The 27,612-nt window shown below is 42.6% G+C and overlaps 1 long non-coding RNA gene across 1 annotated transcript in view; it reads right to left on the bottom strand.

Moving 5' to 3' along the window:
• The window catches only part of LOC133382244 (uncharacterized), a 78,264-nt gene that overhangs the window by 11,771 nt on the left and 38,881 nt on the right, over window positions 1–27,612 (bottom strand). The window contains exon 2 of the long non-coding RNA XR_009761868.1: window positions 142–252. This is a non-coding gene — a long non-coding RNA (uncharacterized LOC133382244). The remainder of the gene's footprint in view (window positions 1–141; window positions 253–27,612) is intronic.

Below are 27,612 nucleotides of genomic sequence, written 5' to 3'. Positions count from 1 at the left end.
TTAGCAAGACCTGACACTCAAAATCTTGCTCTCCACATCAGATAAAAGGAAACAGTAATCAAATACTTGATATTTCCTACAAAACTAGAAAGAAGGAACTAACACCAACTCTTTACCATTATTGGCCTGCAGTTCACATACCCTTTGTCTTGGGAAAAGGTGGAGATGGCTAATTTCCTTGACTTCTGTGACTAGATGGGATAAAGAGTATCAACTTTATAGTCCAGGATCCAAATAACCAGGCAACTAGTTCTGTGGGCATAAAAGAAGTATATAGGCAGTCCACTGTGTCAAAAGTACTTTTGAAATATAAGGCCCATTTGAAAAAGCATATTATGACATGTAATGGAGATCTATCATTCAACAACAGCAAAAAAATATTTTTTAAAACTCATTGGCCATGCCCAAGCTCTTAAGTAGTTCTTTGGACCCTAAATTTTAAATGTAATGCTTAATCATATAAATCAAATTCCTGATTTATAAAATAAAGTCAAACAGGATTCTGATGACATTTTAAATGTCAGCCAACCATTTCGACAAACACATCACCAGTAAAGACCAAATTATCAAATAGCACTATTCTATAGTGCATACTATAGTACATAATTTCTATGTATGGATGTGAAAGTTGGGTGTGAAAATTGGACAGTGAAAAAAGCAGATAAGAGAAAAATCAACTCATTTGAAATGTGGTGTTGGAGGAGAACTTTGCGCATACCATGGACTGCAAAAAAGACAAATAATTGGGTGTTAGAACAAATTAAACCAGAACTGTCACTAGAAGCTAAAATTATGAAACTGAGGTTATCATACTTTGGACACATCATGAGAAGACATGAGTCACTAGAAAAGACAATAATGCTGGGGAAAACAGAAGGGAATAGAAAAAGAGGAAGGCCAAACAAGAGATGGATTGATTCCATAAAGGAAGTGATAGACCTGAACTTACAAGATCTGAACAGGGTGGTTCATGACAGATGCTCTTGGAGGTCACTGATTCGTAGGGTCGCCATAAGTCGTAATAGACTTGAAGGCACATAACAACAATTCAACAACATAGTACATAAAGAGCCTCATGCCTTAAGGTGGTTTTGCTGTAGTCCCTGAGCTGGGGATGCATAGCAAGCTCCCTATACAATCCATATGCCATATACAACCCTCTTGCTTTTATCCAGGCATGTTACAAAGTCCCACGACTGATGCCATTTGTGGGCACTTGTACCCCTAATTGGACACTCCCAGCACTAAGACTTTAGTTTAGAGAACCTGATACCAGACCTGTAGCCAGGGTGGAGCAAATGGGTGCCCCTCCCAATGGGTTTTTTTAATTGTCTTTTTAATTTGTGAAATGACAGCTGACATCAGCTTCCATTTAAAGAATGACAGCTTGCTTTAAGAATAGGGGCAATTTAAGAATAGAACCCTTTGACAAAATTCAGTGAATAAGACAGGGCAAGTGCACAACATAAGCCTCATCTAGAAGGACACCCAAAAGTCTGCTCGTTCAAGACTTTCCTTGACTGAGGGTGGATTTTTTATGATCGCATCAACCTATAATTACTGAAGTTATCCTGAAAAAAACAGCCTGTATGACCCTTTAAGAGTTAAATATTAAAACTTTGTATTATGGGCTAGAGTTATACTCCAGCCCTTGGACTTTCCTTTGCTCTGCTTTTCAGTTTCAGTTTCTGTTGTGTTCTCTACCTGGCCACCAATAAAGAAGCATGTTTGCCTTCAATAAGAGGAGCTCAAGGATGAAATAATGATATAACTTAAAGTGATCTGAAAAAACCCTACCCTAAGTTTATTTATTTGTTAAAATTTATATACTTCTTGACTGAAAAAAAATCTAAGCTGTTTGCAAGTGGTTTACTCTTTTAAAGTACTCCCTATAGCCACAATCAAAGAGGCTATTTTTTCTTTTTCTTGATTACTTAATGGCAAAGGATGAAAAGAGCCCTAAAAGAATAGAAGCACTGCTGTATACGCTACACTTAGCTGGCTGACTGGCCATCTAGAATGTAACTTGGGCCTTACTTGTCCTTTACATAGTCCATTATGCAAGTTAACATTCTCTCTGCATGGAGGAGTGAGGGGGAATTTGAAACATGTGTACAGCCTCCTGAATCTAGTTCTTCCATTGTTTCAGAGCATGTTGTGAACAGAGTACTATAATATTTCATCACATAGGTAACAGTGAATTACTATATTCTACTATACTACTATATTCTACAATTACTATATTCTACTATGTCTTGATATTGTTAGACAATCTGATCAAATCTACTGTTGTGTTTTTACCCTCTTCTGTATAACTGATATTAGCACATATCAACAGGAAAAGATCCACAAACATTCAGACATCACAAGGTTGTCAATGCAGAAGCTTCTTTTCATTCTATTCTCTCTCACTGCCTGCAGGCTGTGCTCACAAATCAGTAATCTAGCTCTGAGCAGCTACTATGTCTACAATTTTTGTGGCTGTTCTGTGAAAAGTGAACACAAGCCACATCACACAGAATTCTTCATTCTACTCTCAACTCTTGTTGGGTTCCTCACAGGTTAGTTAAGCAACACATGAAACATGCTTTAATGCATGAAGTAATCCGACCACTAATTAGTGGCACTTATGATCACAGAATAATTTTAAGTCAGTTGAAATTAATCTAGAATTGCTTTTTAACATTTTTATTCTTCTCATACCTACACTTGGCAGGTTCCTCATCATGGTGAATGGGAATTCCAGGTTCTGTTTCTACCACAGAGCAGTGTGCTGAATGGCCCAGACTGCTGAAGGTGGCCTGATATGGACCTAATCCATGCCTAGATGGGAGATCTCTAGGACCCCTGTGCAGGCCACTCTGTTTTCTAATGGAATGTAGGTTAGATTAGATTTAGGTTACATTGATTTAATTTATGAATCGCTTCCCACAAAGAAAAGTCCCAAAGTAATTTACAACAAGAATAAAATACTATAATAAAAATACATCCAATAATTGGAGCTGCTCAAATGCCTAGGAAAATAAAAACGTCTTTGTTTGGTGCTAAAACAGTGACAAGGTCATTATATCTCTGGGGAGAAAAATCCATAGATGAGCAGCTACTCCAGAAAAAACCTGGCCTCTCATCACCAGACTCTGGAGGTTCCTCGGAGATGGCATGCACAGAAGGGCCTCAGATGACATGACAATGCTAGCAGGAAAAAGTCCAGTCGAGACAGAAGGGTCTGGGTTCACAAGTCCAAGATCAGTAAAAGAATTCCAAGGCTGCATGGGAGCTGTGAAGTTGTTCCAATTTGTCCCTGCCTTTTGAGCAGAGACAGAGCTATCCAGCTACTCACAAGGATCCCTGCTCCTGCAAGAGTTCCTAGCCTGAAGGTGGGCATTCCTCTGAGGGGAATGAGTCTCCTCTCGTCTTGAGATGCTGCTTCTCCCTGGGAAACATCGTGGGCATGCCTCCTGCTCTGAACTTTTCTCTGAGTGGCCTGGGCACGTCCGAGGGTAGATGAGGGGCTTTATCATGCACACTGTGCTGAAGTCTCATCCCCCTTTCTCCCATGCTGAGGCTGTGAACACACTAGTCACCTACAGCAAAGCGTTTCCATTAGCCACACTGGAGAGGGAGCAAGTTTATCTGCCAATCAGTTGCAAAATCTCTTTGAAGCTGAATTTTTTAAAAAATCCGCACTAGAGCTGATTCCACCAGGTTTTCCAGTAAAAGGGGGTGGGGTTTGATGAGCGTTTTCAGAAGAGCGAGGTGGAGACACATTGGAACCGGCAGAACAGTGAGTGTGTTTCTACCCTGAGTCCTCTTTCTCCAGTGCCTACCACCCCTGGTCTGAATCAGAGTCCTCAGAGAGAATCATGACAAGGAGATAAGCACATGCCTGGCATGCAGAAGGCCCTGGTTTCAATCCCCAGCATCTCCAGGTAGGGCTGGGAAAAATTCACTGCACAAAACTTTGGAGAGCTGCTTCCAGTCAGACTGTAGAAAATACCAACCTGGATTGGTAGACCAACGGCCTGACTTGGTATAAGACCCCTTTCCTGCTCTTTTGGCACTCCCTTACTGTTTTGAGTGGAGTTATATAGAGTCTTGTGTATTAATAATAATAATAAATTTTATTTCTAGGCCGCCTATCTGGCCGCACAAGCGGCCACTCTAGGCGGCGTACAAGATAAAGTAAAATACAACATACAAACTACATAAAAACCCAAGAACTACAATATAAAACGAAACCGAACCCACCCATAGCTAAAACCAATGGCACCCAAAAGAAAACAAAAACAAAACAAAAGACAAAACCCCAGGCCACCTCAGCCAGCCGGCTTATGTATCCCTCCCAAGAGGGACAGGTGATGGAAATTACTATAACAGAAATTAAAAACAAATAATTGAAGATGGCCTTCTCTCTAATGACAAGTAGTTTTTGTTTTGTAAACTATACATTGTCTCACATTTCTTTCAATAACCTGAAAAGCAGTTCTCAAATTATGGGAGGGTGGGTCATGGGTGGGTGCTTATATATATATATATATAGACAGAAGCACTGAGTTGTGGTAAGAAGGAGCATTTCATTTTCTCATTACCCTCCCACTGCTTCTACTTTCCACTAGTGCTTCACACTTATTCACTCTCAAGCTTTAAAAAGACCCTTCCTGTTGGGAAAATGCTTTTCTATATGATGATCACACAGCAGGGAAAGAACTTAAGATGTTTTCATCAAGTAATCATTGTCTGTCCTCTGCCTGGGTGCTGGATTTGAGAGTGGAAGCAACTGTGCGAATCCCTACGGTATGTTGTTGATAGTTATATAAAACTGCTGAAAGCCTAATATGTTCTCTAATTATTAATAATAAGAAAATGTTGCATGGTGGACTGCTCCTGTTCAGGGTTCTGCCAAGCGCTCATACCCTCTCTCAGGACACTCCATTCCATTCCTCCTGTCTCCCTGGTTTCTATTCCGCCTCCCGAGACTCTCAACATTCCATAAAATGTATTATGCCATAATAAAATTCTTAGTCTTAAAAGTGCCATGAAACTCAGTACTCATTTTGCTGTTTTTGACAGGGTTGTCCCTTTAGGGTCCCCCCCCCCACAAAAAAATTTATACTTCTGCAAACCATTTTTTGTTTTCCTCCAGCATACTGATGCCTCTCTCTTGCTTCTCACTGGCCCTTTTCTGGGCTACATAGCTCTCAGCGCCTACGTTTATTACTGTAGAGAGTGAAAGAAAATGAAATATGTATAGCAGCAACTGCACCACTGCAAGCAGTTCTAAGTATTAACTTACTCTAGAGATGTCTAAAATACTGTTGATACCACCCTTGAGATCAGTGGATCATCTAAGCCCCTTAATATGCAAGGCTATTAGAGTTTTCATTTAATTCCTTACTACTATAAGCACTTAAATAAAGATTCCAGCCTAATGGCACATCAAACATCATTACAGCCTGGCAGTGACAGAACCTCTTAAGCTGTCAGGTTTCATGGCGTGGTGGCCTTGACAGGTGTTTAATAAGGCCACATTCACACTGTACATTTATTCCACTATTATTGCATTTTAAACAGTCATGGTTTCCCCCAAAGAATTCTGGGAAGTGTAGTTTGTGAAGGATACTGAGAGTTGTTAGGAAAGCCATAGTCCCCTTACAGGCTGGCAATTCCCAGAGTTCTCTGGGAAAAAAGACTGACTGTTAAACTGCTTGGGGAATTGTAGCTGTGTGAGGAGAATAGGGGTCTCCTTGCAACTCTCAGCACCCTTCACAAACTACACTTCCCAGGATTCTTTGGGGTAAACCATGACTGTTTAAAGTGGAATAATAGTGGAATAAATGTACAGTGTGAATGTGGCCAATGCCTGCATTTTGAAAACGATATAGGGCCATGTTTCACAACTACATCCTGCATGATAGCTTTTGTATGCATGACAGCAGCGTGAGCATATGACTGCTGATGGTGCACACTGAAGACTGTGCTGATGAACTTTCTCCTGGCCATAACTACCTCCGCTCATGGTACTACTGTGTGCACAGAGCAGTCACCATGCAAAAGTTCTCATATGACTCAGGTTGAACTTGCTGTCATGTGAACTTCCATGTGCATATCCTCGACTCTCCTCTATGCCGCTACAGGCTACATGCAGCCTCTCTTCGGGAATTTATCCCCACAGTATAGACATTTTGTTGGGGCCTCTTTGAAAAGTTAGTGTGCAGAGTGGGATAAGGCTGATGGCAGCAGATTTTCAACTAGAAAGGAAAAAGAGTCACGTTTCATGTTTATAGATACTAACGAAGCTCCGCTCGCCGCGCAGCTGACGAGCGGGGCATGATTGCAGGTGGGGGTGAAGACTCTGCCCCCATCTGTTAATGGGGCAACGTCGCGCATCGCGCCCATGACATCAGCGCAACGTGCAGCGTAAGGGGCGGGGTCTATAGGACTATTTGAGTCCAGCCGCCCCTTCCACCTTCCTCTTCTGCTGCTCGACGCACGTGGGCCTCCGGAGGCTTTCTGAGGCCAGGCTGACTGTGCGGCGGCAAGCCCCCCCCCCAGCCTCATCGGGAGACAGGGAGGCAGCGGCGGCGAGGTGGCGCATGGTGAGGCTTGGAGGCTGGCACCAAGGCCTACGCGGTGAGGCTCCTGGCCTTGGGAGGCCCTGCGGCGGCAGCGGCAGTGCAGTCACTACGAGGCGGCAGCGCAGGATCGGAGCTAGCAGCGGCAAGGACCACAGGCGAGATGGCCTTTGGCTGGCAATTTTTAAATTTAAATTTTAATTTTAATTAACGCGGGGGTAGGTGGTGCACGACCCCAACCATCAATCCTTGCCGCGTGCAGGCCAATTAGGCTCCCCCCCTGGATAATTGGGTGCCGGGAGGGGGTATAGAATAAGCAGGCGGGCCCCTTCACAACGTTTTGAAATCACGTCATTTTGTAAGTGGGGCCCCAATCTCCCTCTCTAGACAGGGTTGGGCCAGGGAGCCCCAAATCAGCTAGATATGCCACCCAAGAAAAGACAAGGGGGGCCAAAAGGGAAAGGAAAGGCCCCCAAAGCGGGGGGGAGATGCCCACCCCCAGCGGCGGTGGGGGCAAGGAGCGGGGAGGGGCCACCATGGGCGGCCATAAGTAGAGAGTGGCAGAGGCGCCATCCAGGGCAACAGAGTGGGTATAACAGGAGCCCTGCTGGATCAGGCCAGAGGCCTACCTAGTCCAGGGCTCTGTTCTCAAAATGGCCAACCAAATGCCCAGTATGGGAAGCTCGCAAGCAGGTCGTGAGCCATGGGCGTCCCCAACGGAGAGGCCAAGGGGGCACTTGTTTCTTCCTGGGTGAATAATGCTCCCAGCTTTTATTTAAAAAATAAAAATAAAAATAGTACGTTTCTAGCATTTGTAGAACCTGAGACAAAACGTACAAGGGAAAACAAGTGAACAGGCAGAGGCTGATCTCTGGCAGCAGCATAGGGCCTAGTCCTCAGCATGTGCTGTCTGGGGTTATACTCTTTTCCCCTGCCTCCTTTCTCTCTAGATGCCCCTTTGTTCCAAGTTCTCTTTGCCATGCCAACTGGGGGGGGGGGGCAGAGGCAAGAGCAGTTGCCACCTCCTCTTCCTCATTTGCATTGTCTCCCGTGGCAGTTCAGTGCTCCTCATCCTTGCTGTTACACAGCCAGGCCTAGAGCAAGAGGGCAGGCGTGGCACTGGAGGCAGTGGCAACTGCTCCTTGCAACACTACTCACTTTCTGAGGCGCGAGAGCAGCAATTGCCCTGTGCCACCGGACTTCTGAGAAGGAGGTGTTGCTGTGCATGGCACAAAGTGGGGGGGAGGCATAGAAGACAACCACCCACCCACGCAATGGGGCTTGTAACTCCAAGGAGCTGCTGCTCCCAAGTAGTGTCTGTGAGTTTACCTGAGGCAGTGAGATCTTAGCAGCTGCCTTACAGTGCCAATCCCTGGAAAAAAGGGTTGATGCTAGCACCATAGAATCATAGAGTGGGAAGGGGCCTTGTAGGCCATCGAGTCCAACCCCCTGCTCACAGCAGGAAATCCACAGCTAGAGCATCTCCCGCAGATAGCTGTCCAGCCTCTGCTTGAAGACATCCAGCGAAGGGGATCCCACCACCTCCCTAGGCAGTCGGTTCCATTGCCAAACTGCCTTTACTGTCATGAAGTTCCTTCTACTGTCCAATCTGAATCTACGCTCCTGCAACTTAAAACCATTAGACCTAGTCCTACCCTCTGGGACAGCAGAGAACAAATCTGTACCCTCCTCTATGTGACAGCCCTTCAGGTACTTAAAGAGTGCAATCATGTCACCCCTCAGCCTTCTCTTCACCAGACTGAACATGCCAAGTTCCTTCAACCTTTCCTCATAAGACTTGTTCTCCATACCGGCTATCATCCTCGTTGCCCTCTTCTGAGCCCGCTCTAACTTGTATATATCTTTCTTAAAGTGAGGCGCCCAGAGCTGAGCGCAGTATTCCAGATGAGGCCTGACTAATGCAGAATATAGTGGGACTATTACTTCCCTCGACCTGGAAACTATGGCTCTGTTTATGCAGCCCAAAACCGCGTTTGCCCTTTTTGCTGCAGCATCACACTGCTGGGTCATGTTCAACGGATATGTGCAACAGGGAGATAGGAGGCAACAGGCCTTCAAAAGGGTAAGAAGGAGCCACCGGCTGCTTAGGGTCAGGTGTCCCTTCCCCAGTTAGACTCCAGGTACTATGAACTTGGTTAGCAGGCTACCCGGTTTAAGGGTAGGTTTGTTATGTTATGGTGTTTGCCTTTTGTTTCCCAGTCTCATACCCCAACTCCTGGCTGGCCTTCATGGCCTCCAACTCACAGCTGGCCCTCATGGCCTACAATCTTCACCCCATTTAGTCATGGCAATAACGGCTGTGGTCAGAATGTACAGAAGTACACTTGGTCACGCCAGTCTAATTCAAAGGGGCAGGCAGTGAGGGGTCCACACTTGTTAGTCTAGGATCAGTGAGCTGCACTCCATCATCATAGTGCGCGCATATGCCTTATGCATCTGTAGTGGCAGAACATTACCTATGGAATGCTATAATTCTCGCATGGAGTGCTTCAGAGCCTTCCGTGAGGGGGCAGTCAGGAGACAAGTGGGCTCCTAAGCAGTGGGGCACTATCTGTCTGAGTGGATGTTCATAGGTATGGCAGCTTGTGGGAGGCATGTTAGCACCTGAGGTTTCAGCTTATAGTATGAAGGATCCTGCCCCGGTGTTCACATTTCTGTAACAAGATTGACTCTTGCCCAGGGCTGAAAGCTGCACAGGGGCAAGCTTGAACCATCCCAGATGAGATCCTGGATTGGGACCATGAAGTGTTTCCTTTCGGCCCTCTTGATGTTAGGGGTCTTTTAATGGGGTTATTATGCTATGATGGGGCTTGAACACCCATACTACGAATTCAGGGTTATGGCTGCCTTATGCACCGACCTGGCCGTGTGGTTCCCTTTCCTGCGGTTGCAAGCCTGGATTCGGGAAGGGGTTTTAACTATGAATGTTACCTTTCATTAACTCTTTTCCGGGGTTGGAAGGCGACTTTTGGACAGAAGAGCTCATGGCCTGGGGTCGGGTCTCATAACTCTCTTATAATTAGGAACACTAGAATTCATGGCCCTTGCCTGTCCCGTTGTTCTGGGAGAAGTTTATGCAGGGAGTCAGAGAAGGCCATAAGCCTATCTATTGCCCTAGCATGATCACCAGCTATCAGAATGCAGAATAGGGCAGCAGGGGCAGTGTGAAGGGGGGCTAATCCCGTGAGCTGCGCACTGGAATTCCCTTGGATTCAATGGGTTACATTGCCCCCAGCATGCTCGCCAGCTTCCAGAAACAGGTATTCAGGAATTCTGGGCCGGCAAGGGCTATATGCCAGAGTGGCCTTTCCGGTGACTCACCTGCTGATATTCCTGATAGACGGCACGGCAGGAGAAGGGGCATGGCAGTGGGAACACTTAGAGGTAAGCTTTCTTAGCCAGGCTGGCGGTTTTTTCCCTATCCCCATCGACCCTTCTCGCTGGACATTTTATGGGTGTAGTGGACCAGTGGGAAACGGTCTGTTCCTTCAGTGAAGACCCAAGCTATTCCAGGCAGTGGCTCATACACTGTTTTGAGGCTTTCAGGAGAAAAGAGGTGGTGGCTGGCTCTACGTGAGACCTCTCTCGACATGCCCTCCAGTTTTGATGTTTCCAGGGAGGGGGGGTTATGCTTGCTCAACGTGGAAGGTCTAGAACGGACCAGAGGTGTAAGGGAAGGCACGTACGGTTGACCTTGCCTCAGCACCCAACCTCTGCCGAAGGATATTTATTCACCCAGGCTAATCTGGACCCCCTAGCTATACGCCATATATGCCTGTCTGGGTCAACAATACCAGTTTTGGCATTAACAAAACAAGCATTGCAGGGGCTGGGGTATGACTCCTTCCAGTCTGGAACCTATTCAATTAAAATGGGAGCTGCTTCTATGGCAGCAGGTTTTTGGTTTCCTCCCGGCACTGGTACAGGACGTGGGACTTTGGGCCTCTGATGCATATAATGGCTATATTCCCCCCTTTTATTTATTTTTTTTTACAATAATTTTTATTCAAATTTTCATAAAACATACAAAACAAAATCATAAAACATTCAAAGACAAAAAACAAAACAAAACAAAAATAATTAAACAAAAAAAATAAAATATTGACTTCCCATTTGTCACAGATCAAATCAGTTATAGGTCTACAATATATAACAATCCTGTCTCTTAAATCATATTATAAAATCACTTTCCTCCAGTAGTTATCTTAATTAATCATCAAATCTCATAAACATTACTTTATTCTTTCCACAAAAAGTCAAAGAGAGGTTTCAATTCTTTAAGAAATATATCTATCAATTTTTCTCCAAATAAACATGTCGATTAATCCATCTCGTTAATAATTATAATAATCTTATTGTCATAACCATAGTCCAAATAAACATTTCGATTAATCCATCTCATCAAAATCTGTTAGGTTCAATAATTTCAATAGCCATTATTCCATTATCCCTATTAGTTCCATCTTCCATCTTCAATAGTCCTGTTAAGTCCAGTAATTTCAGTGTCCAATCTTCCATTATCAGTATTCCATAATAATCTTGCTGTCGTAGCCATAGTCATATAATAAGAGTCTGATGGGAATTTCCTCTATCCCAAATATTTTCTTGCCATCCATTCTGAATAAGTTGCTGAAATACTGTTGTAAAGTCATATCTCTGTTCTTCTTTTTTACAAAATGCACTGGCTCATCTCTTGAGAGTTTTTCCATTGTCACATGTCTGCAGTTAATTCCATAGATTTTCTCTATATCAAACTCCATCACGTCATTCCAGTCCAAAAGATTATCCAAGCCATTGATAACTTTCTCTCTAATATCTTCATTAATTTCTTCAGAGATAACGTTAAATTCCAAACAGTAGATTTTATTTCTAAAATCCATAAACTCCAGATCCTTTTCCAATTCCACATTTGTTCCAATCTCCAGGGCTTGTATCTTCCCTTTATTTTTTCTTTTCTCATCTCTGATCTCATTCTCCTCTCTCACAGGATCCCCTATTTCTTTAAGCTCCTGCGTCATTTTGCTCAGTTCAATTTTCAGCTCCTTACTACCCTGTCGCAGGGTTTGTTTCGTTATCTCAATCTCATCCATTATTTTCTGAAACATAGTTACTTCCAGATTCTCAGCCACTTTCTTGATTGCCATTTTTAAAACCACGAAAACAAAGCAAAACAAAAATAAAGAAGAACCACTTCTTATTTCAGCAACAATTGGGTTAATATTCCAGGCTTGATGACATCACAGTATAAACAGAGCAGCCTGCCTTATCTCTCTATGTTCAAGAATGCAAAACAAATTTAGTTCCCAGCATCAAAACAGCTAGTGGCGTCGTGAAGAAGCAGATTCGTCAAAATAAAATAGACCAAAAAGAGAATAGTCCCAGACAATATAATATTCCTCGGAATAGAAATCAGGAATAGAAATCCCTCTTCTGTTTATATCTTTAGAATGCACTTCCAGGACAGCTTTTTGCGACAGAAACAGAGATAAGCTGTTAATTTCGTGAATAACAGAGAAGAGTTATAGCTCACCCAGAAGTTGTCCAAAGCCGATCAATCTGACAAATCTCCTTTGGCTGCAACAATTTAAACCAAGTAAAAAAAATAATAGAAAGAAGGGTGCTTGCCTGTTAGTCCGTTCTCTCTTTAAAGAAAAGATAAACGTATCGCTTAAACAGATAGAGCTTGTTCGGAAGTCCGTCCGGCATTGTTGGCTGGACCTTATCTCATAAATTAATGAAATCCAGTCCTCCCAACAAAAACAGGCTTTTGAGGTTGATCTCTACGTTTCTCCCTGCCCGGGAGAAATTTCATCAGTCAAAAAAAAAATGTTCTGACTGATTTATATCTGAATAAGCTTCTTTTGAGGCGGGAGCCCGTCCCAAAAGCAGGCACAAGCGAAGTCACCCTTCCCGGAAGTCAGAGCCTACATTTCTTAAACATATGAAAGACTGTGAGCAAACAGTCAAAGCAGACTGTCTCTGTTGCTTTTATTCAGCTAGTCTCTACGAGGGGAAGATGGGCTGGTTAATTCTCATTCTGCTTTGCAATACATACTCTGCAAAGAGATAGAACTCCTGCAGTGTTTCTATCTCATTTAAACCCAACAATATACACATTTCTGCAAAGCAATTTTCGCTAATGTAATCAATTTTTGTATGCTATTTTCACTAATATATGTATTTATATGCACATTTTAGTTCCATATAAGCATTTTTGTACACATTACTTGGCTTGAGAACTGCATTGCAAAATTCACATAAGTGTGAATTTTGAAGGATGGCTGTGTTTTGGTTCACATACTTTTTTTTTTTGAAAGTGTGAATTAGATAAGTGTGCCTTTAAATGTGAACTGAATCAAATTTCTCTCCCATTCCCAGATGTTATACACAGCAAAATATACACAATATAGACCTGAGGATATAACTTTACTACACTAGTTTAAACTAGTCTGAAATCAATTTAGTGGCTTCTCCCAAACACTAATGGAAATTGTAGTTTTTCATGAGTGATAATAATTATTTGTTGGCAATCACTAGCCCTTGAACATTACAGTGGCTCTGAAATGGTTGACAGTTAAGCATGCTTGAATGTTGTGAGTTTACACATGTCTCTCAAAAGCAATCACCAGTGATCACATACATCCTGAGCCTATTCAGTTCAGGCAGATATGCCCGTTTGTTGAATGGAACTTTTTCTCAGGTGAGTGTGCATATAATTTACCCTGGAAGTAAGCCCCACTGAAGACAGTGGCACCTACTTCCAAGTATATATGGATTAGAATTAGATTGCATGTCAGGCTGGAAGTGTTATTACCAAAGGGAAGAACATTACTTTTTAACGCCCTTTTGTTAAATTAATTTTTGAATAATTTGGAATGGTCTTACATTGTAGGTTGAGCGATCAATCCTCAAAGGTCAATAATTTTGCTCTCACCTAATGAAATTACTGCCTGGCTTAGAATTACCATTTGGGATAGTGCTTAAAACTTCCATCATCTTCAGAGGATTTCTGTTGGGGAAAATGTAATTGGAATTGACCCAGACTATAAAAGGAAGTGAACAATTTAAACATATCTATCTTAAACCATTTCTAGAGAGTGTTTTTTCTCCTCCTTTCATCAGTTTACCTATTATTTTATATGCCACACAAAATACTTTAAAACTCCAAAACATTTCCAATTTCTCATCTCAAGACTCATGTTATGACTACTAAATAGATTGACTCCTTTGATTTTCATTAAACATGAAAACCCAAAGTATTCCGGAACAAAATAAATAAATTCATCTGGGCTCACAGTAAGTAGACCTGAAACACATGCAATTATAACTCAGACCATTATATGGAGCTTCAAACATCTGCTTTCAGTAGATAAAATTATCTGAGTGTTAGCTATTTTTATATAAAAAATGTAATCCACTGCATACATGTCTAGCTTACTTCCTAAAGAATACAACATTCCCTAGGATGCTTCAAGAATATACTTAGTTTATAAATAAGCATCAGCTTTTTTATATTGTTAGTCATTAGCATACATTTTTATTTTAAAAAAATCAACAAATTACAACCATCAATGAAATGCAATAACTTCTACATTCTTTTCATTTTCTATGTTTGTCCAAGGAATTAACTAGCTATCCAGCTAGCATGGCCAATGGTGAGGAAGATGGAAATTGTAGATGAACATCATCTGAAGGAAGCTGTATTGGCTAACCCTATGCTAGTACATCAATCCAGCATATTGTTGAGGGTGCTAGGGATCAATATGCAGGTAGAACTCAGCTTCTCCCTTTGATCGCATCCACTCCTGCACTGAAATTAGAGGTACTGGCAAAGGTCTCCTGGCCACTCTCAAAGAAGAGTGTTGCGGTTTATAAAAGCTCTTCTGAAAGAACCAGTGAGCTTTACAAGCTCCCAAATTTTTATCAGTATCAGATTAAAATCTGAGCCAGATAAGAATTCCTGAATTTCCTCCCCTGCCCTAAAGCACCCTTCCCTCCCAGGCCCTCACTCCCCAAAACAACCTTCCCCATCTTTCCTTTACTTATCTGACTGCCTGCAGCAGAACCAACAGTAATGGCATATGGGGAATGAAAGGATGGATGTCTATCCCTTCTCCCGTGCCAGAGGCAGGGGAAATGCACAGGGTGGATAGAAGTTTGCTTATTCCCTCCTCCTCCTCAGTTGTTCTGTGCTTTGCAGAAAAGGAATTGTGGCCTTTAGAATTTGCAGTCAAGTGGAGTGGAGGAAAGCCTTCCCCTACATGGGTAGCATATAACATTATATCTCTTGGTGAATGGGTAACTGCATATGTAAATAGGTAATGTACATGCTATTCTCTGCCCAGTCAAATTGTACGTACTCCGAACTTTGAATTAAGCTTGAATTCCACTATCTACTACTTAAGAAAGGAAGTGGGCAGGGGGGAGATCCAATTCTCCTGCATTTTCCCTCCCCACCAAACAGATGATGGATGAGATTCCATTCTTTTAAAAGGCTATACAAGCTTAGCAACTGACCAGCTGCTATTGCATTGGACCAAGGTCTTGTTCAGCCACTATAAACACTCAAATTCACTCTGCTTCTAAGGTTTGCCTTAAAGGTGAGGTACAAATTTAATAAATAAGTTAGCAAGCAAACATCCTATTCCTGAGAAAGTGGGAGACATCTATCACTGTTGCCAGTGAAATCTTCTACTTTATTTATTTATTTATTTATCGACCTTCCTCCCAGTAGGGCAGCAAACAAAAGCACTAAAAACAATTGAAAACATCATAAAAACAGACTTTAAAATATATTAAAACATCTTTAAAAATATTTTTTAAAAAGCATTAAAAACATCTTTTTTAAAAAAAAGATTTAAAAGCATATTAAAAAACAAGTCCAACTCACACACAGACTGGGATAAGTTCTCTACTTAAAAGGCTTGTTGAAAGGGGAAGGTCTTCGGTAGGCACCGAAAAGATGACAGAGATGGCGCCTGTCTAATATTTAAGAGGAGGGAATTCCAAAGGGTAGTAGATGCCACTACACTAAAGGTCCGTTTCCTACGTTGTGCAGAATTGACCTCCTGATAAGATGGTATCTGCAGGAGGCCCTCACCTGCAAAGTGCAGTGATCGACTGGGTATATAAGGGATAAGATGGTCTTCCAGGTATCCTGATCCCAAGCTGTATAGGGCTTTGTACACCAAAACTAGAACCCTGAACTTAGCCTGGTAGCTAATAGGTAGCCAGTGCAATACTTTCAACAGCGGGGTGACATGTTGGCGATACCTTGCCCAGTCTCGCTGCTGCATTTTGCACCAGCTGCAGCTTCTGGACCAGCCTCAAGGGTAGCCCCACATAGAGCACATTACAGTAATCCAGCCTGAAGTTACCAGTGCATGAACAACAGTGGTCAGACTATCCCGGTCCAGAAATGGCCACAGTTGTCTTACCAGCTGAAACTAGTAAAAAACACTCCTAGCCACTGAGGTAACCTGGGCCTCTAGTGGCAAAGATGGATCTAGGAGCACCCCCAGACTACGGACCTGCTCTTTCAGAGGGAGTACGACCCCATCCAAAGCAGGCAACTGACCAATTATCTGAACTTGGGAACCACCAACCCACAGTGCCTCTGTCTTGCTATGATTCAGACTCAGTTTATTGACCCTCATCCAGCCCACCACCAAGTCCAGGCAGCGTTCCAGGGCTTGCACAGCATCTCCTGATTCAGATGTTACAGAGAAATAGACCTGGGTATCATCAGCATACTGCTGACACCTCACCCCAAATCTCCTGATGACCATTCCAAAGAGCTTTATATAGATATTAAACAGCATGGGGGACAAGATGGTACCCTGTGGCACCCCACAGCACACCTGCCAGGGTCCAAAAGACAATCGCCCAATGCTATTCTCTGAAAACATCCCTGGAGATAGGATCGGAACCACTGTAAAACAGTGCCTCTGATACCCATCTCACCAAGTCAGCCCAGAAGGATACCATGGGCAATGGTATCAAAAGTCATCTACAGATCAAGTAAGAATAACAGGGTAGCACTCCCCTCTGTCCTTCTCCCAATAAAGATCATCCATCAGGGCAACCAAGGCTGATTCAGTCCCATAACCAGGCCTAAACCCAGACTGGAATGGGTCAAGATCATCTGTTTCATCCAAGAGTACTTGCAATTGCAACCCTCTCTATCACCTTCCCTAAGAAGGGGGTATTTGCGACCAGGCAGTAGTTGTCGCAAACCAATGGGTCCAGGCCCAGGGTGGGCTTTTTCAAGAGCAGCTGGATCACCACTTCTTTCAGGGTGGCTGGAAGCACTCCCTCTCACAACTATGCATTGACCACAACTTGGATCCACTTGGTCAACCCCCCTCGGCAAGCTTTAATAAGCCAAGAAGAACAAGGGTCGAGAGGACACATTGCTGGCTGTATCGTCACAATGATGTCCATCAGGACCCATCAACTGAAACCGTTCCCAGGAGGTTGCAGCAGAAGTTGTACTGGTCACCTCATTGGGGACTACAGTAGTTGTGGATGGGGCATCAATATTACTATGTAGGCAAGCAACTTTACCCTCAAAGTGCCTTGCAAACAATTCACTGTGGGCCTCTGAAGGATCTAAAACTTCATTTCCTGGAGTTGATGTCAACAGATCCCTGACAATAAGGAAAAGCTCTGCTGGATGGCTATTTGATGTGATGGTGGCAGAGAAATGGGCCTTCTTCGCCACCCTCACCACTGCACATTAGGCACGGTTATGATGTTTTATTTGTTCCTGATCAGCCTCACTGCATTTCTTTCACCACTTGTGTTCTAGCCATTGTCCAGCCTGTTTCATTGCCCTTAGCTCACTGGTGTTCCAAGGTGAAAACCAGGCTCTGCAATGCCGGAGAGGGTGCTCGGGGCAACCGTGTCAAGAGCCCAACACGCCTCACTCTTCCACAGCGTGACAAGGGCTTCAATAGGGTAATTTGACAACAGGGTAATTTTCCCCATAATTTCAGGAATTCCACATGTAAAGATATGCCAGTTTTTCTGATCAACTAGATACCTTTTTAATCCTGGGATTGTGCACAGTAGGGCCATCCTCTATCTCCCACCTTAATATTTATGTCAGTGCCATTCATGTGTCTTGCATAGGATAATGGCAATAGATAGAGGTCTCAGCACCAATGCAGATGCATAAACTGTGCTTTTTGCACATGATAAGGTGTGTTAACAGCAGAACATCTGGTGATCAAGCTATATAACTTGTTCAATCTATTTAGCAGTAAGATATACATAATATATAATAAAAACTATTGGATCAGAACAGTACTCAATCTAGCAGAGCATCCTGTTTCCTACAGTGGCCAATGAGAAAGCAAACAAGCAGAGGATGAAGGCAGTAGCCTTCATTCTTTATCTCCCCTACCCAACCCCACCCCAGACAAGCCAGCAAGGGTAATCAGATATATACTGTCCTTGAAGTTCCATTGTAGCAGCTGCAAGCTAATAACCATTGATAGTTCTATCTTCCATGATGACAGTGTCTAATTCCCTTTTAAAGGCATCTAAGCCAGTGGCCATCATCACCACCTCTCATGTCAGGAAACTACACAAGTTAATAATGCATTGTGCTTTGAATTTTTTCCTCTACTGAATCTACTGCTAATCAATTTCATGAAGTGACTCCAAATCCTAGTGTTAGGAAAGAGGGATTTAAAAAAAAGTTATCTCTAGTATCCACTTTCACACTATGGGTAACTGTATAAACTTCTATCATATTGTCCCCTACTACCATTGGAAATCATCACTTTTCTTAAACTGAAAAGTCACAAATGCTTAACATTTCTTTGTAGGGAAGGTGCTCCAATCCCTTATGTATTTGAGTTGCCATTTTCTCCCCCTTTTCTAGCTGTCTTATAGCCTTTGTTAGATGGGGATGGCGAGTACTGTGTACACAAGAGTGGTGGGGAACATGTGTCCCTCCAGTTGGTGTTGGACTCCAATTCCCACAAGCCCCAGCCAGCTTAACCAATGGTCAGAGATGATAGAAATTGTATACTACATATACTGACCTTCATTTGCACTAGTGCAATATAACAAATGCTGATGAAGTGCTCATCCCCAATCCCCTTTGGCTGCCCCATCAAGGTAAATGCTTAGGATTAGGGACTGATCAAAAACTCAGTGATATGGAGTGACATCCAACTAAATCATACTCAGAGCAAACCCACTGAAATCCATGGGCTTACTTAATTCCAGTTACTTCAATGGATCTGGTTTGAGTTTAGCTAATATTGGATGTCCCCATCAATACTGTATTTCCAGCTGTAGAAATCTTGGTAATTTTCTAAAGAAGCTACAATTTTAAAATTATTATTAGAAAAGATGTGGTGATAAACATAAATGTACACACGCATGCACAAAGACACCTCAAGATTTTCACATCAATTTACATGATGATAGCTGACGCTGGTGCCGTGATTCTATCAAGTTGCTGAAAACAAGACAGTTCTGATCTAGTAAGAAGTAGATCCATTGGTATCTATAGAATCAATGGGGTAACACAAGTTTAAAGTGGCTGCTTTCCAAAAGTTATAGCTTAAACAGAGTATGGTTCAAAAATGTTAACACTTCCCAAAGACTGTAGCTACTTGCTGTTGCCAAAAGAAACAGGTGCTCAGTTTCCATGGCAATTGCTTGGTTTCCTGAGTAACTCTTGCCAACAAGGAGGCTTTTCCCCCCACAAAGTGCTTTGGAAGCTATTGAACTGCAGATTTGCCCCACAGAAGAATACTTTCTGTGGGTGAAATTCTAATGATTTAGTGTGTGTTTAATTTCTTACGTATTTAGGCTGCAATCCTATACACACTTCTCTGACAGTACGTCCCCCATTGAACTCAACAGGACTTACTTCTAAGTAGACATTCATTGGATTGCACTGCTAAATGTAATATCCATGTGACAGAGCTTGGAAAAGTTACTTTTTTGAACTACAACCCCCATCAGCCCAATCCAGTGGCCATGCTGGCTGGGGCTGATGGGAGTTGTAGTTCAAAAAAGTAACTTTTCCAGGCTCTGCCATGTGATGTAATGGTTAGAGTGTTGCACTAGGAGCGGGAGACCAGGGCTAAAATCCCCCTCTGCATAAAGTCCACTGGGTAACCTTGAACAAGTCACAATCTCCCAGCCTAACCGCTCAGGGTGGTTGTGATGGTAAAACAGAGAAGGGGGAAGCTGCCTTATTACCAGGTCAAACTATTTCTCCATTTGCTGGCAGTGGCTCTGCATGGCCTTTCCCATTACCTGTTCCTAATACTTTTAACTTGAGATGCTAAGGATTAAACCTGGAACCTTTTGCCCACAATGTGGTGCTCTAATAGCGAACTAGAGTTCCCCTCCTAACATTAAAAACTCCCTTCCGATTTGAAAGTGGCTTGCTGAGCAGTGTGATGGCTAAGATTTGAGAAAGAAGTCCAAGGCTTCTGGACAAATGGTCCAGAAAACAGAACTGCAGTTCAAAATTTTGGAGTGGACACGTCCCCTAAAAGTTTCCCCTCTCATGGCTGCAGAAAGAATCAGAGGCAATAGGTTTCACACCTAGCCAGCCAGTCACATTGCAAAAGGCAGATTCCTAGTTATAATTTTGAAATATTTTAAGCAAGTAAGCAGAAAGTCTTTCCACTTTGTCTAAGCATCAGTTCACATGTGAAATTTGTGATACGGTTGCCACTTGAAATGAAGTCACATGGGCCCCTTACACACATAGTAACATACATACGTATGCAGAGCCACGTCAGTGCTGCTTCCATTTGGTACTGACTCATGTGGCTGTGGTGTGCCCCTGTATAATGGTGGGAATCACAAGCAGGGAGGGTGCTGTTGTGAACGTGTCCTGCTTGTGGGCTTCCCAAAGGTCACTGTTGCTCACTGTGAGAACAGAATTTTGGACCAGATGGGCCTTTGGCCTGATCAAGTAGGATTCTTCGGAAAGTCTTATGTATGGATGTACACAAATGCTGCAACATCAGCAAACAGCATATGCCCTCTTACTGAGGTGCAGATTGAGTGAGCAAACCACACACAATTGATCCCAAATGAGGAGTGATGGAAGGATCTGTCAGTTTCAGTTCTCTCCGGATCTCATTTCTCCAGTCTTAAATTCATTTCTCCACATTTTCGCAACAATTTGCAAAATTGGGGGGGGAGGGGGATTAAACGCTCATGAAAATTCTTCAGCATTTTAGTTTGAATTTCTCCTAATAAACACATTTTAATAAAATAAAGTTTTGATGTGTGCATTTTTGCAAGTAACTTCTAATCGAATGCATTTTGTATGTTATTTTCACTAATATATTCATTTTTATGCACAGTTACCCCTAATATATGCATTATTGAAACACTGGGTGGTTGGAGAACTGGATCGCAATATTTGGATAAGTGTGAATATGGAAGGATGGCTCTGTTTCAGTTCTCATATTGTTTTGGAAAGTGCGAATTTGATTGATTCATCTTTAAATATGAACTGAATTTCTCCCCCATACCTACTGAGGAGTGACTAGCATTGGAGGGCAGTGCCATGGAACCACTTTCCAGAAAGCAATGTTGCTACCACTTACCTGGACAATATGGAGTCAATGTAGGGCAACGGTGAGGTCGGTGGCTGCATGGGTGCACTGGCAGAGCAAATCCGGCATTCTCACTGGTGTGTCCGTGCAGTCTTGACCTTGTTACCACTCCACCAACAACACTGGCCACTCCTTTCCCAACCACATGATAGTGGTATTCACAGCCACATGGGACAGCACCCTCCAGAGAACATCATTTGTGTAAAGCATCTCCCCATGCAGATTCAGCTGTTCAAAATGTGTGTGTGTGTGTATATATATATATATATATATATGATCATAAACTGTGAAAATACCAAAATGTATATGATCATAAACTGTGAAAATACCAACAAAAATATACAGTTTTGCCATTGCATTCATGTGATTGAAACAGCCACAGCTGCTATATAGAGTTGCCACACAGAGATACCTTTCAAGTTGTACAGTAATACCTCAGTGAACAAGGTACATGCATTTCTGGACATTAACAGAAACAGGAATAACATGGAAAGAATAGGGATAGGTTCCTACTCCACAAAAAAGAAAAGCTGTTCAACATATTTCAACAAACTTTTTATTCAAAACTAAGCTTTGAGCACAGTTCTCCTCTCCGTACACTTGAGAAGGCAGAAAGGACCAGCAGCTGCCACCACCCTGTGCTTGGTGTCTCTCTCTCTGCCATCCTCCCCACGCTCATGCAGATGCTCCTGCAGTAAACAGTGCTTCCAGGGCACCCAAAGTACTTGTTACTGCACAGGCGCTTGTGCCACCTGAAAAGGAGCGCCATTCCAGCCACACATGACAGAGTTGCCTGCAGCAGCCACAATCCAGTAAAAGAGCCACATTCTGATGCGCCCCCCCCCAAAAAAGCCCTTGTTAAAAGGAGCCTCTTTCCTGGAGGATTTGTTAACTGAGGTGTTGTTGCTGTTATATGCCTTCAAGTCGATCACAACTTATGGTGACCCTATGAATCAGCAACCTCCAATAGCAAATTGAGGTATTACTATACTGAAAATACTCTGTATATAATTTAGACTCCAGGTTGCAGTGGATAACTATTTCAAATGTCCTAGCTCAACAGGATCTTTCTAAAATGTTCATTGAGCTCTGCTCCCTCCCTGTTGGTTTTCCGGAGACTTCTGAAAATGATCTTGTTCCGGAAAGCCTTTGGGACTGAAGGTAGAGCCTGACACTGATTTTATGCCTTCTATGTTAAATTTTACCTTTGTAGTCCCTTTAGTATCAGTCCCTCCCTCCCTCTCTCTCTCCCTCTCTCTCTCCCTCTCTCTGTATTAGTTTATGTATTTTAATTGTATATTATGTATTTTAATTTATTTTAATGTTTTTGTGATTTTACTGTTTACAATTTTATTATGTACATGTTTGATTTTATTTTTGTAAGCCGCCCTGAGTGCCCTATTATAGGGTAGAAGGGTGGGATACAAATATTTTAAATAAATAAATAACAAATACAATAAAAACTAAAACTGTCCTAAAACTTCTGTTTTAGAGTTGCATCCAATTCTCAGTCAAAGAAACAGTAAAGCATGTTTATGCTTTGACCAATTTTCCAAGCAGTAAAAAGTTTCAGGGGCTATACTTCCCTGGGTTTGGTTTCTTTGGAAGGAGAGACTTAGGTTTCATTTTATTTTAATACTTGAGTTTATACATATACAAGTTGAGCATAGATGGAGGCAAGACTTGTCCAATCAGTAAATTAGATCACCAAAGAAAAACATCTTTGTCCCCAGATGCTTTTAGCTTAGACGAGTTTCCAGATCAGCTCTCTCTCTCTCTCTCTCTCTCTCTCTCTCTCTCTCTCTCTCTCTCTCTCTCAAAAATGCTTCTATTGTTTTCCCTTTCACATACACACACAAACACAACACACATCCTTAGCTGAGTGGTGGTGGTGTCTGTTAGCTACCCCACTAGTTTCCTCCATTCAGAACATGCAAGGAAAAGCCAACTATTTCCTTGCTGTGTAAGTAGAAGATTATGCTCATACTTTGTGTTAATTGTATTTTGAATGGGATCCCACTTTTTATTGTACTGCTGAATGATATCATTTGAGATTTGGACTTCCTGTGTAACTAGACAAGGATTTAGCCTAGCAAAATTATGGCCAGCCCTGGCTGGCAGCTTCAGCCAGCATTCATAACACTACTGATGTCCAATAAACCTACAGATGAAAAACCAAGTTTTTAGTGTCTGCTGGTATCACCTACAGAGATCAGTGGAAGAATCATTAGAATTCCATTTTCCCAGAAGAGAACTCAAGAGTTTAAAGAATATAGCTAAATCTAAGCGTGGATCTTGTGAGTGAAGGGCTAATAGATGAGGCACCACACAGAACCAAAAGCCTTAACAAAAGCTTATCTGACCAGAAAAAATAGTTCCTGTCAAGTTACAGAATCACTCATTGAAGAAGAAATAGAACAGAATGACATTGCAGAAGTATGCTTTCTTCCCAAAGACAGGAACTAATGGAAACAGATACAATAGAGGCTGGATGTGTCTCAGAAAAGCAAACGCCTTCCCCAAACCACCACAGACCAGTCACTGACAGCATGAAACATCCCATTCCTCCCTTCTTCAACTAAACAAGAGGAAAAAAGAGAATGATTAGGACACAGAGTGAGAATGAAGGAAATATTTGTGCTGGTGGCATTTAATGCACAAAGTTAAAGAAATAAAGGAAGGTCAAAGTGACTGGGGAAAAAACCACCTACATAAATCATCATCAGCCTGGCTCTCTACTATGATTCTTTTGCTTCAAAGCGTCTAGGCACTGGGTGATGAGATTAAGAATTTAAGACTATGTGAAAAAGGCCTCATCATGAGAAGTAAAATGAATAGAAGTTAATTATTTGTCAGTTACAGGGGAAGGTGGGCTTTGTGGGTTGGAGGATCGTATGGGGCAGGGGTTCTTAACCTGTGGCTTCAGGGGGTCTGTGAACTAGGCACAAAAAAATAAATTTCCAATGCAATAAAATAAATAGCATGTAAATGTTTGTGTGTACTTGTTTATGTACACTTTTCTGGGGTCCATAGCTTTCATGAGATTCTCAAAGGGGTCCATGATCCAATAAAGGATAAGAACCACTCGTATAGGTCATAATTTTGCCCCCATCAATTAGCACTGGTAACCAGAAGTCTAACAAAAATATCATGCCGAAAAAACTATTTAGCACAGAACAGCATAGCTCCAAAAAAGCATCTCTAGGACTTGAGGCTGGAGGCAACACTGCCTGGTATGTAAGTGCTCAGTCTGCCTGTTTTGATCTTTGCCTTGATCTGATCTTTGCCAGACCAGTGCATCAACTGCCCCCCCCCCAAAAAAATGCCAAGGTAAAACTGCCAGCTCCTTTAGGTCCCGATTAGCATCCTGCAATCACTTTTCTAAATTATATTTGCATCCTCGTTGTTATGTGCCTTCAAGTTGATTACAACTTATGGCGACCCTATGAATCAGCGACCTCCAGTAGCATCTGTCATGAACCACCCTGTTCAGATCTTGTAAGTTCAGGTCTATCACTTCCTTTATGGAATCAATCCATCTCTTGTTTGGCCTTCCTCTTTTTCTACTCCCTTCTGTTTTTCCCAGCATTGTTATCTTTTCTTCTCATGTCTTCTCATGATGTGTCCAAAGTATGATAACCTCAGTTTCATCATTTTAGCTTCTAGTGATAGTTCTGGTTTAATTTGTTCTAACACCCAATTATTTGTCTTTTTCACAGTCCGTGGTATGTGCAAAGATCTCCTCCAACACCACATTTCAAATGAGTTGATTTTTCTCTTATCTGCTTTTTTCACTGTCCAACTTTCACACACATACACAGAGATCGGGAATACCATGGTCTGAATGATCCTGACTTTGGTGTTCAGTGAAACATCTTTGCATTTGAGGATCTTTTCTAGTTCTCTCATAGCTGCCCTCCCCAATCCTAGCCTTCTTCTGATTTCTTGACTATTGTCTCCATTTTGGTTAATGACTGTGCCGAGGTATTGATAATCCTTAACAAGTTCAATGTCCTCATTGTCAACTTTAAAGTTACATAAATCATCTGTTGTCATTACTTTAGTCTTTTTGACATTGAGCTCTAGTCCTGCGTTTGTGCTTTCCTCTTTGACATTCATCAGCATTCGTTTCAAAACATTACTGGTTTCTGCTAGTAGTATAGTATCATCTGCATATCTTACATTATTGATATTTCTCCTTCCAATTTTCACACCTCCTTCATCTTGGTCCAATCCCGCTTTCCGTATGATATGTTCTGCGTATAGATTAAACAAATAGGGTGATAAAATACACCCCTCTCACACCCTTTTCTATTGGGAACCAATTGGTTTCTCCATATTCTGTCCTTACAGTAGCCTCTTGTCCAAAGTATAGGTTGAGCATCAGGACAATCAGATGCTGTGGCACCCCCATTTCTTTTAAAGCATTCTGTAGTTTTCCATGATCTACACAATCAAAGGCTTTGCTGTAATCTATAAAGCACAAGATGATTTTCTTCTGAAATTCCTTGCTCCATTCCATTATCCAATGTATGTTTGCGATATGATCTCTGGTGTCTCTTCCCTTTCTAAATCCAGCTTGGACATCTGGCATTTCTCGCTCCATATATGGTAAGAGCCTTTGTTGTAGAATCATGAGCATTACTTTACTTGCATGGGATAATAAGGCAATAGTTCAATAATTACTGCATTCCCTGGGATCCTCTTTCTTTGGAATTGGGTTGTATATTGAACGCTTCCTGAGCTTCCTCTAAAAAACCCAGGGTAGCTTCCATTGTGGGGCAACACATGGATGCCTAGTAGATTATTCTGTGGTGTTTATCCTGTTTCATAATGCTCATGAAGATGCATCCTGTCCTTTGGTCATTTGGCACCCTTGTTCACTTTACCACTGAAATGCTGCAATACCTAAGTGCCTTGGCAGTTGCTCATAAGAACACTTGTTTGGGAGATGTCATGATTTTTTCTAAGCTGTTCACATAGTCAGTCCTTCCTTACTTAATGTGGCTGGATCAACAGAGTTACCACCCCATTAAGAATCAGACCTTAGTTATCTTTTATTCATAGTTTCCCTCCAATCTCCTTATTGCTTTTCATAGGCTTCTCTCTTTGACCTGGTTCACACGACATGGGAAATGAAGCTATGCTTTAGCAAGATTGTGGCTGCATTCACAGTGTGCATTTATTCAACTATAAACAGTCATGGCTTTCCCCAAAGAATCCTGGGAAGTGTATTTTGTGAAGGGTGCTGAGAGTTGTGAGGAGACCCCAATTTTCCTCGTAGACCTTGCAGCTCCAAGAGTTACCTGGGAAGAGGGATTGATCATTAAACCACTTAAGGAATTGTAGTTCTCTGAGAGGAATAGAGGCCTTCTAACAACTCTCAGCATCCTTCACAAACTATATTTCCCAGGATTCTTGGGGAAAGCCATGACTGTTTAAAGTGGAATAACAGTGGAATAAATGTATGGTGTGAATGTGGCCTGTGTGAATGTGTGGGCTCTTGGAGAGAGCTTGTGGCCACTTGGCTCCTCCCCAGTCCTTTTTACTGCCACACCACAGTAGGTTAAGTGACAGTATGGTTTTAACATATGCTCTGACCCAGAGCTTGGAAGTAACTCATTAGAAATAATGAGTAACTTGTAATTTATTAATTTTTAAAGTAATGAGTGGGTAACTTCATTACATTTTACTAGTAATAGAACGACTACTTTCCCTACTTCTTAGCAGCAATCGTAATGTTTCCGGCATTACGTTTGGACATTATTTGGGGGGGAGCAAGTGGAGGTCTTCTGTTCCTGTGATTGGTGGACAGAAGAGATGTGCTTCACACTGGGCTTCTGCGCAGCCTCACTCTTCCCTCGTGCTCTGTGTTAGGTGAGTGACAATGGTGTATGTGTGTGTGTTACCCTCCACCCCCGCTTTCTCTCCCGCTCTCTCAATTGCCCTGCCCCCCATCCCTGCTTTCTCCTGCCGCCTGCCTTCCCCACTCGCTCAATTACCCTGTCCCCCACCTCCGCTCTGTCCCACCACCTGCCCTCCCCGCTTGCTCAATCATCCTGCCCCCCATCCCCGCTCTCTCCCCCCGCCTGCCCTCCCTGCTGGCTCAATCACTCAATTGCCTTGCCCCCCACCTCCACTGTGTCCCGCCGCCTGCCCTCCCCACTGGTTAAATTGCTCAATCGGCCTGCCCCCCCACTCCCACTCTCTCCCCCACCTGCCCTTATTTATTTGTGATAATAGCTCCAGGAAGTCACTTCACTATAATAGTTGTCTTTTTTGCAGTCCATGGTATGCACAAAGCTCTCCTCCAACACCACATTTCAAATGAGTTGATTTTTCTCTTATCTGCTTTTTTCACTGTCCAACTTTCACATCCATACATAGAAATCGGGAATACCATGGACTGAATG

The sequence above is a fragment of the Rhineura floridana genome, chromosome 3 (assembly GCF_030035675.1).
Source record: "Rhineura floridana isolate rRhiFlo1 chromosome 3, rRhiFlo1.hap2, whole genome shotgun sequence".
NCBI lineage: Eukaryota > Metazoa > Chordata > Lepidosauria > Squamata > Rhineuridae > Rhineura > Rhineura floridana.
Note: the sequence above shows the minus strand (reverse complement) of the source record. Positions and strands in the feature narration are given on the sequence as shown.